This window comes from Patella vulgata, chromosome 7, assembly GCF_932274485.2.
Source record: "Patella vulgata chromosome 7, xgPatVulg1.2, whole genome shotgun sequence".
In the NCBI taxonomy this organism is placed as follows: Eukaryota; Metazoa; Mollusca; class Gastropoda; family Patellidae; genus Patella; species Patella vulgata.
Genome location: NC_065885.2, coordinates 26,632,415 through 26,649,299, shown reverse-complemented (window position 1 = coordinate 26,649,299; position 16,885 = coordinate 26,632,415).

Sequence of the window (16,885 nt, the reverse complement as noted above, 5' to 3'; positions counted from 1 at the left end):
ATGCCCCTCATGGTATCATGGCACACTGTAGGACGTTAAACCAGGTTATTTCGGGACTAACTTATTCTTCAATTTTATTTCAATAATTCACTTGCATAGGGGTCTTTAGCAGTTGGAGGAAACCGGAGGACCCGGAGAAAACCCACGAGGCTGGACAGGCGACCCTACTCCTTGTCACGTACAACCGGGGAATCGAAACGACGACAGTTGACTCATTGACAGACCTTATGATACAACGCGCACGCGCTAACCATTTTACAGGATAAACTGTAGAATGACCAGGAATTTACGGATTATTTCTGTTTGCAAATGCAATGATAACTTATCGTATACATATATAATAATTTCTAATAATTATCATGTTATGGTATTCATTTCAATTTATTAACCATAATATGAAGAATTATAATTTGTAAATTTTGGTATATCACATGCCATGTATATCTAATTGCCATTATTTATAAGATCTATAAAGTGTATTGTTATTCATCAAACGTTAATCTGATAAATTGGTAGTACCGCAAGCTTACATTTAAAACACTCTAACCGATTCAATCACTGACGACTAGAGGTTTGTGTTACCTTGCTCTCGTTTATCGAATAGGATATTCAGTATTCTTATGTTAGTGGAAAGAGGTTGCCTCTTAAGTCAATGGTATACCTTCGGACTCGCTACAATAACGAAAAGTTAATTGCCTCTTAATCAATGACATTTATTTTCTCTTTCATGCTCTGGAAACAAAAATTACCAGGAATTTTTTTTTCTGTATTTCAAAATGGAATCAATGTTACTTGAAGGATTTTTTGTAAATTACAGGCAATTTTTGTTTCCGGGACTTTTTACGTTTGTTCACGGATTATTTTGTTACAGTGATAGAAGTAATTTGATTGCCAGTAAGTGTGTGAACCAACAAGGTCATTTTTGACATTTTCGAAATGAAACAGTCTTTGGTAAGTTCGCCACGTTAATGAAAGCAGTATACAAAAACACACCATAAAAGCCAAACTTGTAACGATCGGGGAGTTATGTTCAAAAGAAAAACAATCAAGAATGAAAGGGATCTATAACAATGGCTGCAACTTAAGACGGAAGACAAATAACAAACAATTTGTAGAACAATGTCAATTATTTCTATTTGACTGCTGTGTCTATTTCTTTCGTTTCGGATAATTTCTCTGTCGTGTCATAAACTCACCTCATGAACATGGCCCTTAATCCTTTTAATAGATATTATAAGGACGGCCACATTTATTGTTCACAACAGTTCCTATCCGGTAATTCTGCGTATTTACGGTCATTACGAGGTTTGGAAATTTTATTGACAAAAATTCTTATTTAAAATATGAAATGAAATGAAAGGGGGTTAAATGACCTACCTTTCTGCACCGACTGAGCTAATAAAGACGTTTTATTTTTTAAAAAAAAGAAAAAAGAAAGAAATATGACTTCACTACAATAGAAATGCCTCTAGGGATTAACAAACTTTACGATATTGGGGCGGTGATTTTGGGGAGGACGCCATAAAAAAGCTCCGCGCGTGGGTATATCATTTAAAAGATTAAATGTAACTATTATTTAAAGAAATTGTTTCGTATTTCTTCGCTCGGTTGGGTTGTTTACAAGCCGTTGCCATGCAAATTACACCCACATGTCCCAAGCGATAGACGGAAAACAGACACAATAGAGGGACCACAAACTTTGTACATAATTCACATCCTTCGTTAAAGGCAGGGACCAATAAGTTGCGATCTGAAGTTCACCAACATTGATCTCGTCCAATATATACTCTTCAAAAAAAGTAGGGGATATTGAAATGCAAATACCTATGCAGGTTGTGATATGATAAATAGTCATGGACACTTGACATGCTTTGAGAGTATGTTCACGGATGAAGAACTTAAGCGGTGGACACACTAGCCGAATGATTCGGCCGAATCGTTCGGCCGAATCAATCGGCGTCGAAATTCGCCTAGTGTGTCCACTGTCATTCGGCCGAATGATTCGCCCGAATCAAACAGGTTTGATATATTCGGCCGAATTATATTCGTCTGGTGTGTCCGCTTCGCCGAAGCATTCGGCCGAATATAGAATTCATTAGCCAATCACCACTCATATCGAGAAGTCACGTGATAGATTGAAGACATAGACGCCGCCATGTTTAATCATGTGGCGTGAAAGGTGACGCAATCGACAGGTTGAATCGGGCGAAGCATTCGGCTAGTGTGTCCACCCATTCGACCGAATAAAATTCGGCGCCGATTGGTTCGGCCGAACGATTCGGCTAATGTGTCCACTGCTTTACCGCCCCAACAGAACCACTGAGCTGTATGTGCGACACGCAATAGCGCCATACACGTGGGAGGGGTTCATTGTCAAATTTGACACTTCAAGGAAGAGTTGATGAAAACTGCCGCTTACTGGTTTATCCTATCCATGTTTGCTTTCCCATCGGTTCTTGCATAAGATTTACTGTTTAGCGTATCGTTGCTTTAGTGTGTTAATGCATAATGACGAATCTGAGTTCAGTTTTCGGGACTGCTGAATTTTTATACATGCTGAGTAATCTCCCCTGAAGATTCGACTAGCGTGGAAATTTTTCTTGATGTCGTTAACATGGACTACATAAGTACCGAAGACAGCCCAGGGAACTCATTTCTCCGCGAGGAGTATTGTGAACTGGCCGTTTTGGGGGATTTTAGAATTAAATAATAAGACTTATTCGACTAGTGAAAATTCGAGAATGAACAGAAATTATGAAATTAGCCTATGTAAAATATTATACCTAAATATTTCTCTTTTATACAATTTTTACAAAATGAGAAGCCAGACGGGTTAAAAAAACCTATCTATCATATTTTCTAGATTTATAAAGATATTAGCAATGTAAATATTATCAAATCGTTCTTCATTCGTTCAACCGGAAATTTAAGCACGTAAATAAAAGAGGTATTTATTCGCTTTTAGTTCCCATGGCGTTTTAGGCTAACCATAAACAAACACTTAATATTTATATTTTAGAAGTTTACGGAAATGAAAATTCCGATGCATACGTGCACTAAGTGGACTTTTCTGTTGTGTTTAAACCGAGGCTCCTGGAACCTATAAAAGGTTCACTTAGCTGTGACAATCATCGTTCACGAAGCAGTGTATTCTTAACTTTTCTCTTAACACCTGATTTGACGAGTTCACATAGCTAACAAACTATTGATGAACTTTTGTATTAGTGATGTGAGATGCCACACGCGTAGATCGATTTTTATCCCCAAGGTTTCAAATCGCAAACCCTATCTGCTGCTGCCTACGGTCCAGGCAATGAATATGCCTCAAAGAGATCTGACGACCCTTTTATTTTAATGTTAATTGAGTTACTCACGAACCTCGGTTGGTTATGGTCAACACTGCACTACGAGGGGGCATCGCAATCTTGATGAGCTATTTAGTGACCGATCACTTCCAGCATGAGAGACTTGTCACCGCTGGCATCCGATCAAACGCCTTTCGCTTTGATGTCCATGTTCATATTGCACCGAATCGGGTGTCATATTACGTAAAGGCGGCTTTTCATATTTTGTACAAGATTTGTGTGAAATGCTCACATTGATTCACAAAACACCTCTCAAGATTTATCTCATTAATGCTCCAGGAGGAGTTCATTAGGATATTTTATGGGGCGACAAAACAATAGCTGCAACCCGTTCAGGTTTGAAATGACCTTAAATTCTCAAATCGGATGTGAGCTAAAGATGACATGGTTTATGGCTCAAATGAAGTATGTCTTATTCAATTACTATATTATTTCTCTTGGTAATGAGAAAGTAGGTATTTTTGTATATCAGCATTTCCCACATACATGAAATTTCGTTTTCAGGGGTCTAGTTTTACTACGGCAACGACTAGTTTCGCAAACGACCCAGCTGGTTTAACTGACTACAGCCCATCGGAGCCTTGATCCGCCTCTGATGTAGGCCGTTAAAATTAGTACTTGTCGAGATGTCAACATTTGAAAACCTATCAAATAATAACGAGAGTCGCAAGAGTGTCCATAAATAATTCCACACCAGCCACTCTCTTAGGTATGATACTTTTGTTTAAACAAGGCCAATATACATCCCCTTTTCTGCTTACCAAAAACAAACACCATTCAATAAAATTTGTTTGTATTCACTTTTGTAAAGCAAATATTTTGTTAGCAACAATATCCATATTAATAATTCGGCATATTTTAGAGTAAAGAAAGATTTTCAATTCAAAATTGTTAGCTTTATTCTTCAACTTTTGCGAGAGTTTTCTCTATTTACATAGTAACCCATGTATACACATTCGTTAAATACTCCGATAATTTCAGTTGCTGTAATTTTTTTATTTATTTTTCTCTCCTCAATTGTGTAAATCCTTTTATAATTTGTTTCCAGTCCCGGTTGGGCACAGATGTATTAAACGTGTTTTAATTGCCTAAGACGAGCTTTGAAAGTCTTAACAAATTTGACGAAGACAATTGTATTTTTTGCTCTTTGGCACGTGTGCTTGAAAAGAATTTTTCTTTTTCTGGTAATTGTTATTTTGTGAATTAAAGATTACATGTACTTAAGACTACTCTTGGACTCGGGTATGTTAGCATTAAAGATCCGCTGACTTCAATGTACCCGTTCTAGTCTCGGGGTGCATAATAACTAGCAATCCCTTCAGGTGTTTTATGTGATGAATTAAAACATATCATGTCTCACAGAACACCCTCATTAGCATTATTACCGCTATCGGTAGATGTTTCAACAGAATAAGATCATCACCATTATCTATATTGTTATCGGTAGAGGTTTCAACAGGATGAGGGCGTCAGCATTAGGAATATCATCGTTAGCAGAGGTTTCAACAGAGTGAAAACATCGTTATCAGTAGAAGTACAACAGAATGAGAGCATCAGCACCATATTACCGCTACCAGTAGAGGTTTCAACAATCAAATGCAACTGGTATATAAACGTTTGCCTTAAGGACAGTGTGTACTAATGCGTGTATGGGTTCGGGTTTAGACACATATCTCTGAACTCTTGGATTACTCGTCACATGCTATCTTGTTAGGGATATCGTTAACGAGACGGAGCATGCTTAATTTTTGCGCTACCCCACTTACTTACTAATAAACTGTGCTGGTATTCTAATTTGTTTTACATATGCTGTATTCGTGCGTTTGTTTAACAATTTTCCTACAATATCTATTACATATTTGAGAATATAGGACTATTAATTAAAGATGTCATAACTTCGAAATATACAAGGTTTGTCATCACGTGATTTATGCACCTATCCAGGAGTGTGGGCCGTGTTTGTTCATTGTTTTTTTTTCCTTTTCTTTTGTGAAGTTTTAGCGCTTAATACTCTTGATGTCAGACGTTTTGAACAACGATTAAAGATGAATTCGGAAAACAGATACATGTCAGCTGTCTTATTTATAATCCATAAATCAATATTTCTAACGTAAGCGTTAAAAAAAATACAAGATTACTGCATTACGATGGCGACAAGTAACAAAACGGATTTACAACAGTATCTTCGTAAATCATCAGACGGGTTGCATAGTTGCTGCAAGTCAGTGATGATGCGTTTTATCAAGAATGAACCATTTTAACGAAAATGAAGATGAGCTTTCACTGGCAAACCTTACAGACAGATTAAGAGATTCCAAGTCTCTGAAAAACATTTAGCCTTCAAAAACATCGCAAAAATAACAGTTCTGCTAGTTCGATTTGAAAGGTTAATAATGATTTTTTTTAAAAACAATATTCTCCCAGAGATGCCATTTGTGTAAAAAATACTTTCAGAGAAAAAAATAGATATAAACCCCCAAATAACACAACAACCTGTTCAAAATATTTGCAATAGTATAAAACCAAATAACAATATAAAAAAAATCATGTGGTTTTCTTCATGTAATCTTTAATTAAACAAACACTGGGTTTGGTGCATGTATAATGTAAGAAGTATAAATGATTCCCAACAGTTTTTCAATGATGGAAGTCAGTAAGCATTCAGTTCTTTTCTTTCTACACATTTCGACAAGAAAAAAAGACATTTTTTCATACGATTTCAAATTGATAGAAGTAGATTCTCTAAAAGTTTTCGCGACATAAAGCGACATATAAATCCTGTGTAATGAATAGCCGTGTCTGTAAGCTGCCAAATAAAATACAACAGTCAAACCGGGATTTCCGTATGGCCATACGTATGACCTTATCTTACGTCAGTCATTGATTTGTTGCAGTAGAGGTTATGTCGCAAACCCCCATATATACACAGCAGAGAGTCGAGACTTAATTAAAGAGTAATGATTGAAAACATAGCTATCAAAACCTCACACGATCCTTAATGGGATTTAAAATTGATCAAATTTTTTTCAGGGGTTTACGCCTGACGGGCTCCCAAGTGCATAAAGACCATGGCTTTCAACTATGGCGTGCGAGATCTGGATTTGGGCTTTCCCCCTCTTTGCATAGCACCCTCTTCACAAACGCCGGGAATCGCCGGCTTTAACCAATTTTCCACCTTTAAAATGAAATGAATAATATCAGAATTAAGAAGACAGCAGCTGAACGTTCAAAGAAGCATTTACGACTTCTCTGTGGGAATAAATCGATTTTTTAAAGGTAATAAATGTTTTAAATGCCTTCTGACTTATCTAAATCAAAATTTTCCTTTCTTTCTTTTCTATATTTGTTTGATTTTATTTTTCTATACGGGAGAACATTTATTGGTTCAAACTACTCCACTCGAAACGGAACATTAACGTTCGATCTTCAGTCTTTATTAGTCTTCCAAAATATTGAATTTGCTGAACAAACATTTTTCAGATTCTGTTTGACTTAGCTTTATCCTGACAAGGTTGTTTAGCAGTCTTTCTATTATCTTTCTTTCTATTGTTACGTTCTATAGTTTGGTTAATACGGAAATGGAAAGAAAATATTTTTAAAAAAACGTCATCCTTGCACAACACTCTCCCCAATACCGAAGCACCGTTTTACGTGTCAATGTTGAAATCTTGACATGAAATAAACAAGCTCCATTCCACCTTCTACCTCAGGTAAATGTATATAGTAAAGGTTTTCTGTATTAAACGCACTCCCGATGTAGATCAAACAAGAAAAATGGCGTCATGTTAATTAAAGAATCGTTAGGCACGGAGAAACAATAACTGGATAAACAATGATTGTTGTTACATTCCAGCAATTATTTGATGTCAACAATACTGTTCAATTATTTGACGGGTGGGTTTTGTGGATTAAAACCCAGGGACTTGTAACTGTTTCCTCTGTACCTTTGAAACAACAAAGTCATACATGTACTTGTGTAATTTAGCAGACACGATAGTGTTGTTATATTGTTTTCGAATTTATTTTTTTACGTTTTTCGTTAAACTTTACAGTCTTTGTTATTTAGATGTTGAATTTGCATATTATTGAAAGCTGTTAATACAAATACCCCGCGCGAATATGCGAAATAACAAGCGTTAGTTCTGTTGCAGGTTTATTTATTTTTAATGTAAAAAGAAATTCAACTCAATAAAAATGCAAATAATCAAAAAATCTATAAAATGTGACACAATCAGACAGCAAAATGTTGACGCAATGGATTGTAGAAATAAAGAACAATTGCATTTTATAGAATATTCTTATCCCAGACACCTGTTTGTTTAATTTCAGAATAAAGTTCAGGTGTGCTTAATTTACTGGAACTGATATTCCCGTATCTCGATCTTTTGATGTCGATTCATGTATTTATCAATTTAGTTTTTTTATGCTTGGAATTTACAAAATTGTCTCAGGTATTAGTATCGATAGTATTGCCGGATCAGGAATAAGTATAAGAAGTGAGAGATTTTTAAAAACAATTCTCGATACCGATTTGAATTTTTTATTTAAATAATTTTGTCTCTCGGTGAGGTAGCTTGACCAATGTTGCAGGAACTATAAGTACTGATGTCTTCGATCGTTATTTCTGTACTTGAAAACCTTTAACCGTCCGTCTGTGGTTATTTCTGCATTTCTATTTCCATAACATATTTGCCAACTCATAATTAAGGTGTAACAAATGTTACAAACTCATCACCGTAACTATTTTCAAATGTCTTTTCAGTTTTGTACAGGGAACTTAATGGGCGAGAAACCACATAGCCGCATCATGCTGAAGACCAGAGCCGTGTCGACATGTTGTCCAGTTAAATTAGTACACATAACTTCTTTGTATTGTACCAGGCTTATGTTTAAACTGGTGAACTGTTACTGACGTGAGTTCTGCTGTAAACAATGTAAAAGTATATGGAATACAAAATCCACAACTCACGTTTTCAATTTCTAAGATACTTTGATAAATCTCTGTATATGTACAATATAATAGTAAATATCGCCATTGTATCTTAGATCAAACTTGACCTGCGTACGATTATAAAATGGCCTCTACATTGCGGTGTTACGTCAACAATACAAATCTGCCTTTATCTATAGGCTTATGAAGGACAATGGATAGTAAGTCAGAAGAAAGGGAAATCTGTATTTGGTGGATTACGAAACGAGTCCTATGTACATTGTTAGGTACATGGTTTATGTAACATTATCCTAGAGAGGAAACAGTAACATTTGTTTTGTTCTTTATGTGTATTTTCATGATTATGCTGGACGACAGCAGTTTACATTGTGTGGACAACAGATGGTAAAACTTCTATTAAAATCTCAATACAAGACACTGCGTTAGTACTTTTATAAGGTACTACTACTACTAAGTAGACCGTAGTTAGCATTAGTACCATCACCTCTATCAGAAGACGTTTAAAAGAAACCTCCATTCTCGAGTACCAGGATCAAGTATTATTCATAACCATTATCCCCGTCGTGTTAGGAATTTTCTGTTGAATTAGATCACCATAATCAGTAGAGGTTTCAATAGATTGACAGACCTGCAATAGTTCTATCACAGCCGATTTCAACAGAACGAGAGCAGTACCTTTAGCCCAATCACCACCATAGTAGTGAATAACAGAATCCACGCACCATCATTAGCAGTCATAAATTAGCACCATCACAACTATCAGCTTGGGTTTCAACAGAATTAGAGTCAAATCATTAGCGCCATCCTTAATAGAAAAATACAGCATAAAGAACGCACACACTGTTAAAAATAAATTGAAAAATACAGTGAAAAATATGTAATTTCTTTAACATAACGCTGTAAAAGTACCACTGCATGGTTTTATACTATAAATTTACTGTATTAGTGTATTACTGTAAAATAATTAGTAAATTAACAATAAAAGTGTAGTTTTACAAGTTAGAACTGTATTTTTATTACATGTAATCTGTATTGATACAACTATGTTAGTTAAAAGTACATGTATGTTGCACTTTGACTGTTTTTATGGGTAATTCTACTATTCAAACATGTTTAAATACGGGATTTGTGTACAATTACAGGAAACGTGTAATTGTACATCTCTTTAGAACTTTAACATTACTTTTCGTGTATACTATAGTCCACTTATGAGGGGGTCACGGTGGCTAAGTGGGTAAGACGCTGGCTCGCTAGCCTGGAGGTCGGATTTTCGATCCCTGCATTGGCCGAGAAAGTTCATCCAGATTTTCCGGCGTGGTTCCTCCCCCCTTGTCAGTGATGCAGGACGGAGTGCCGGACAAGGATAGCTGTCTAGTCGTTCGGATGGGACGAAACACTGAGGTCCCGTGTACACGTTGGTGTGCACGTAAAAGATCTCTATTAAACTGTTAAAATTATATGTATATTTACAGTTATAAGTATACTTAAAATACAGTGTCCTATTTGTTATATCACATAGTCTGTTAATTTACATTTAAAACGATGTAAATGTATATGAATACAAAGCTTATGTAAGATTACATCAAACTTAATGTAGAAATACAACCATATGTCAGTTTACATTATGTGAGCTGTATATTAACAGAATTGCCATTTGAATTATTATTCTTACAGCAAATTGTAAATTAACTTTCAAATAATGGCCACATCGGTTATTCCCTCTTTGGCCACATGTAAGATTACATCAAATGTAATGTAAAAATACACCCATATGTCAGTTTACATTATGTGAGCTGTATATTAACAAAAATGCCATTTGAAATAGTATTTTTACAACAAATTGTTCAGATCGGTTATTCCCCTTCGACCATATATCGACCAAAATCTGAATGCACCTAACTGGCGTATGGAGACAGTGATATGCCATACATAGGGTTGTATGGGACATTTTGCTTCATATCATGCCTCCTACTCTTTCCATTGTAAGAAGCAGAACAGTGGGACGTTAAACCCCAGGTGGAAGTGGACGTAAAACCCCAGAAACGAAGAACGAATTTCTTTCCATTATCGAAAGGTCAGCAAAACTGTATGTGTTCGCCAGGATCTAACCTAGGACTACTTAGCCGAATGGGGACAAACACATTCAAAGTATATTTCAAGTAAATATACACATCAAATTGTATTTTTACCGTAAAATAACTTTGAGGTAAATTTACAACCACAGTGTAAATTTACAGTGAGTGTAAGATAACTTTGAGATAAATTTACAACCTGCCAGTAAATTTACTGTAAAAATACACAAATATTATTTACAGTGCAAAAACAACGTCTATTGCGTGACACTTATAATTGAATATCGTGATAGTGGCGTATTATATACTTCGTCGAAGGCAAACCAGGAGCATGTTCCATCCTTAACCCCTGCAGCGGATTCAACAAAATGATAGAGTCATCACCAGGTTAGGTTGGCGTGAATTATTCAAAGTACACTGTACATGAATTTATGATTTAAAGATCCACGCTTCGTAAAGATAAAAAGTCACTGTTACTAAAGAATTTGATTATTTGAACAAATTATGAAATATGTGTGATCACTTGTGCCAAAATATTTTATCAATGCCGCAATATTCATGTGAAAAGGTAATGTTACTCAAACGGTGTATATGTCCTATAAGTTTGAATAAGGATCATCAGTGTGTGTGTGCTTGCCAACGTTTATTTACCAACATACATGTAAAGAACTCCTAGCGATGATATATTTGAACTGAAAATTATACAAACATATAAATTCTAATTTTGTGATATTCTACTGATCATACAATAAACATAAAATCAAATTAGTAAAAAATAAATGTTTCTAATAAATTAAAAACAGAATGATATTTGTAGCATTAAAAAGAGAGAAGGAACAAGTCGATGTTTCCGTCTATCCAGTGTTGAGCGCCTCCGGATTCCCGGACCACTTTTTGCTGTTCGGGACCCCGGAATGAGGGGTCAGTTGTATAGTAAAATTTCCGATTTACATGTGCTTGTAAGTTTTACAGATGGGTAGATACAAGGTCTATGGTGGCTGATTGGTACACGTTGTGATGTTATGGTGAAGCCCTTCATAAGGCGACAACCCGACATCACGACATTTTAATCCGACTCCCGACAATACTACATTTTCTCCCGACACCACGACATTAAAAATGTCGTTTTGTCGCGTAAAAATGTATAGTCGGGTTAAAATGTCGCGCTGTCGTGATGTCGGGTAGCCGGATTGTCGCGGTGTCGGGTTATCGGCCACATTCCTCTCAACACTATGCTTATGTACACTGATCCTGGTGTTGGTCAAGAAAGTTCCCAGGGATTTTGCAGCGTGGTTTCCCCCTGTCGGTAGTGCAAGACGAAGGGCGTGGCAAAGAACAGTGTCTAGCTGTGTAGATGGGACAAAAAAGACAAGTTCCTGTGTACACAATGGCGTGCACATAAAATAATTCTTCACATTACGACATTTATAATGTCGGGTGTAGGGTGAAAATGTCGTATAGTCGGGTTAAAATGTTGTGTTGTCGGGTTGTGTTGTCGGTTTAAAATGTCGTGATGTCCGGTTGTCGCCTTATGAAGGGCGCACAACGACATTACGACATGGTACCAATCAGCCACCATACAGGTCAGAGCAGCATAGCAATTGGCATAATCCAAAAACAAAATTATCAATCTTGCCAAGAAAATAAACCATTAATTTGAATAGGGACTTAGCGTAAGGTATTTTTCATTAGCGTTTGTTAAACTCCTTAAAAATTGACATTTAAAACGTTTATATCTCAACAATGGCTCGTCAGATGTGTCTCAGTTTTAGCATTCAATCTAATTTGAACGATGTATGTTGTCAGATCACGTCAAAATCGGCGATAATTCTTTTTTCTTTAAATCTTTTTATTTTTGTCAGACAACATAAGAAAAATGTCAATTATTTAAATGAAAAGTGAGAAAACAACAGCTTTCACCCGTTTCCCATAGAAATGTTTTGATAAAATTTCTGACTATTTAGACGTCAATTGAATTCGTTTGGTTAGTGTGTATTTAATATTTGAGCTTTGACAAATACTTCGACAATATTGTATGTCAATGTCAAATTTGTCAAAATATTTTCCTCCCGAAACCGTTTTTCTGTTTTGAATTCTCGGAATGTAACATGGTTTAGCCTCTCGTTGACATTTTATGTAGCCTACTTAGGTCATTTGGGACTAACATACATGCATGATACAGGTATTTGTATTTCACGCTCGTTTGTAAAGTTTTCATATAAACTAATGAGGGCAATTTACTTTCGACCAAGAGATTCATACATATCAGGTTATTCTACACTTTATGATGCATGAATAGCAGGTTATTCTAAAGTGAGAGCCCCGGTGGCTCAGTGAGTAGAGTGCTGGCTCATTAACCAGAGGGTCCGGGGTTCGACCTCGTTGTTGGTTCGAGAATGTTCCCCGGGATTTCCTGGCTTGATTTCCCCTTGTAAGTGGTACAGGACGGAGAGTTTAGTCCTTCGGTATTTGATATAATTTTAATTATAAGAGTAGATCGTAGTGCGATAGTCCGGGCAAAGTTTCCCTCATACCACACTGTACATCCTCGGTATCCCCAGTGGTCTCATTCCGTTCTACTCCACTAACCCCTGGGTTAATCCATAGGGTTTCCATGATTTCAAATTATCTGCCCTGGCCTTGATTGTAGCTAAAGTCTACGAACCAATCAAAAAACAGTTTACACACCAGTATTACTAAAGAAACGGTCTTCGTTTCGCATTGTGTTTGTTTACAAGCGAAGGTTAGATAACCATATTTATGTCCATGTAAATAATGTAATTCATTTAGATCTATATTTTAATGTAATACTAATATCAAAATCTGTAGAATTTTTAGCTGATTTCAAATATGTATAACATCTATATGTTTGTCTGAAATGTTTCATTCTGTTATGTTTATTATTATAGAACTTATACATGCCAATTTGATTCTCAATAAAACTTTTGAACCTACATAAATATAAACACTTGTCCGGTATTCATAAATATATTATATAATAATTGTAATTTGTTGTTAATAAATACGCATTTAGTATAATTTGAACTTCTCTCATTTAGGCAACCTTGGGCGTTTTGCTTACTTTACCCGATGAGAGTTACCCCCGTTTGCCAACTTCCTTTGCAATTGACGACTTATGGGATTGGTCGATAAAAATAGCACAATCATCAAGGTCAGATAACTTGAAAATGTCCCCCCAACCCCACCCGGCCCAGTCCTAATGTTATAGGCCTAATGCAAAATATAGGCTACTACTGATACGCAATGAAAACGCATCACTGTTATAAATGATTTATTGTAAAACTCGTTTAATCCTATAATTCTGAATGTAACAACACCAGATCACGACAATAACGTGAGAATGATGTTTTCTGGATCTCGTAAACGCACCACAGACCAATTCTCTCTAAAAATTAGTTTGACAGAATAAGAATGTCGACCAATGGTCTGGATACCGCCATACGGGCCAATCTCTTCCAGCAGACAGGGTCCATTAGGACAGTAACGCGTGACAACGCCTCGACACAACCTACACATTATCCGACGTCTGCAAGATTTCACACTGCCAGCTTCCCGTACTGCTGCTACTGTAAGGGGTCCACATGGGTTCATCAGCGCTGACACTGCTCATCACCGACTAAGCTCTGCCGGACACGTTTCAGCATTATAATGCTCGAGCGCATATACCACGTGTTTCCGATGAAATACACCAAACCCTATAGCTAGTGGGTGGAAATCAGAACTTGTGGGCCTTTAATAATGGTTTGTTTCCTGAATCACCGGGAATTGAAGTTTCGATAACGGAATCCAACAACAACATAAACAAAATTAATTGAATCTTCAAATATCTACAATCAATATAATGTGTGTTAGTTTGGAATTCGTTAGTCTCAGCTACCCACTACCCTCACCCGACACCTAAATCCAACCACTTCACCCTCATCTGAACATACTCTGTAACCATGTTCCTAAAGCAACGAAAGTGAGTTTTACAATATTAAGAAATACTGAAGCTGTCTTTTATCAGGAGAGTTGAGCATTTTTCACCGGAGCACCAGAATGATCTTACAAGTTTGTTAGATCAAGGGAGCTAACTCTTTATTTAAACTCAAATAAAATCCCGGTCCAAAACACACCCCACTTTGCTGGCGAGTGTCACGATCGAGGCAGTGCATGCTTACTCGTTTTGGCACAGCTGATGTCACGTCTTGCATAAAAGAACCCCAGAGAGGTTAAATTCAGCTTTGATCTCGCCTAATAATATAATATTTACTTCTATAAATATTTTACTTCAAAGAATCAAAAAAAGAATATGCACTTAAATGAGTTTGAGGGCATAACCCCGCCACGCTCCCACGTTCCGCCCCGCCAAAAAAAACCCTTAACTTAAGGTAATTATACTAATGATGTCAGGTATATTAATAATATAAATAATAACAAAATATAAAGGTAAAACTAAGAATTCTATTTCTTAAATATTAAATTATAAATATCACAGGTGTGGTTTTTATTTCAGAACAATATCACAGAAATAAACAGGATAATTTATATAAACATTGAAATATACAAAAGCAACATATAATATAATATCATAATGTTAAAATATGTTGATATTTAATAGAGTATAATAGAATAGGAATTTATCACTAATAGGAATTCCTTGCAAACTAGGAATCTCTTATTGGAATATCATTTCAAAAATGGTTCATTTCCGTTCAGTATTTTCAAAGGTATGTAATAAGCCCACCACACAGATATTAGTGTGGATTAAGCCCTGAGAAATATGTTATTTTAATGTAAAATGCAAATGACACATTTTTACTTTAATTGGTAGAATAATATGGCTAACATTTTCTGTAATACACTTATATTTATTTCTAGTGTATTTATTATTATTGTATAGCAAGAATATAAAATGTATTTTATATTATACAACTGTGACTAAAATAACAATCTAATAATGAAACTGTTTGAAAATGAAACTATTTGAAAATGAAACTATTTGAAAATGAAAAAGGCAGTGCTAAATCTAAATGACTAACTAGTAACATGGTTCTATTCATTTATAATTAAATATTACAGCTTAGATTCAACTGACTGTAGAAGACTACAAAGAAGACTAAGGTACCTAATATTAATTCTTAATTTTATTATATCTTATCCTTAAAGATAACATTTTCATTATAAGTTCATTTTTAAAACTAATATATTAATATGTTAACATTCAAGACTAATAACATTCAACATTCATTACAATATGTTAACTGTTAACCTTCAAGATTAAGCTAACTTTCAAGACTAATAATATTATAATATGTTAACCTTCAAGACCAATATTATTATTATAATATGTTAACCTTCAAGACTAATATTTGTATAATATGTTAGTTTAAACAATATTTTATTCAATAAACTGAATGGATTGGCCTATATAAGTTCTCTCCAAACATAAAATAGTTTAATCTTATGTTTACAGTAAACAATGGTGGACATATGTATAGGTAGTGAGTTACAAACATATATACATTTCTTGGAGTGTAATGTTTAGATATATATTATAATTACATTTAAGGTTATGAAAATAGAAAAATATTACATAATGTAGACATAGTTTTAATAATTAAACTTCAAAACCGCTTGCTATCTTTTATAAATTTTTGCACTATTACAAATTTGTTAGAATTAGTATCACCTGAAAGATCGGTGTTGCCATATAAAATTAGATCCATTGTAACATTTTGTTTAAGCTGGTGTATATTATTTTGGAGAAATGTTCTTGGGGCAGAGTAGGCCTGACATATGAAAAAGTAATGGTAATTCTTCGTCTGTAGAATTACAGTTAGGGCACACTTTTGTTTCACTCAGAAAATGGTGGAATAAGTGATTATTTGAGTTACTATAGCTTTATTTCTTAACTGACAATGAATAATATTCTATTTTCTATTTCCAGTATTATAATATAAGGGTGGTCTAATTAAAGGATATACACGTGAAAGGCCTGATTTAAATGTACTTAACGTTTGTGAGTTTTTAATAAGTTCTGGTAGATTGTTTCAAAGTTTAATTGTACAGGGAAAGAAGCTATTAGAAAACGAATTGGTTTTACAAAATGGTGGATTGAGGTTCTGATTTTCATTACGAAGGTTATAATTGGATACTAATGGTTTAAATTTGTTAAAGACTTCAGACAGATAGCTGGGGCATAGGTTAATTTTTATTTTATAGAGATATATTAATTTGTGTTTTATTCTGCATACAATACGTTAACCTTCAAGACTAATATTTGTATAATACGTTAACCTTCAAGACTAATATTTGTATAATATGTTAACCTTCAAGACTAATATTTGTATAATAAGATATGTTCAGACTAATAATGTTTGACTTTCGAGATATATGTGAATCATCTGGTTTTAACAATTTTCATGCTATACACGAGTTAACAGAAATCTCTTTTACATTTTAATTACAGATATTCATTTTGCCAATATTCAAAG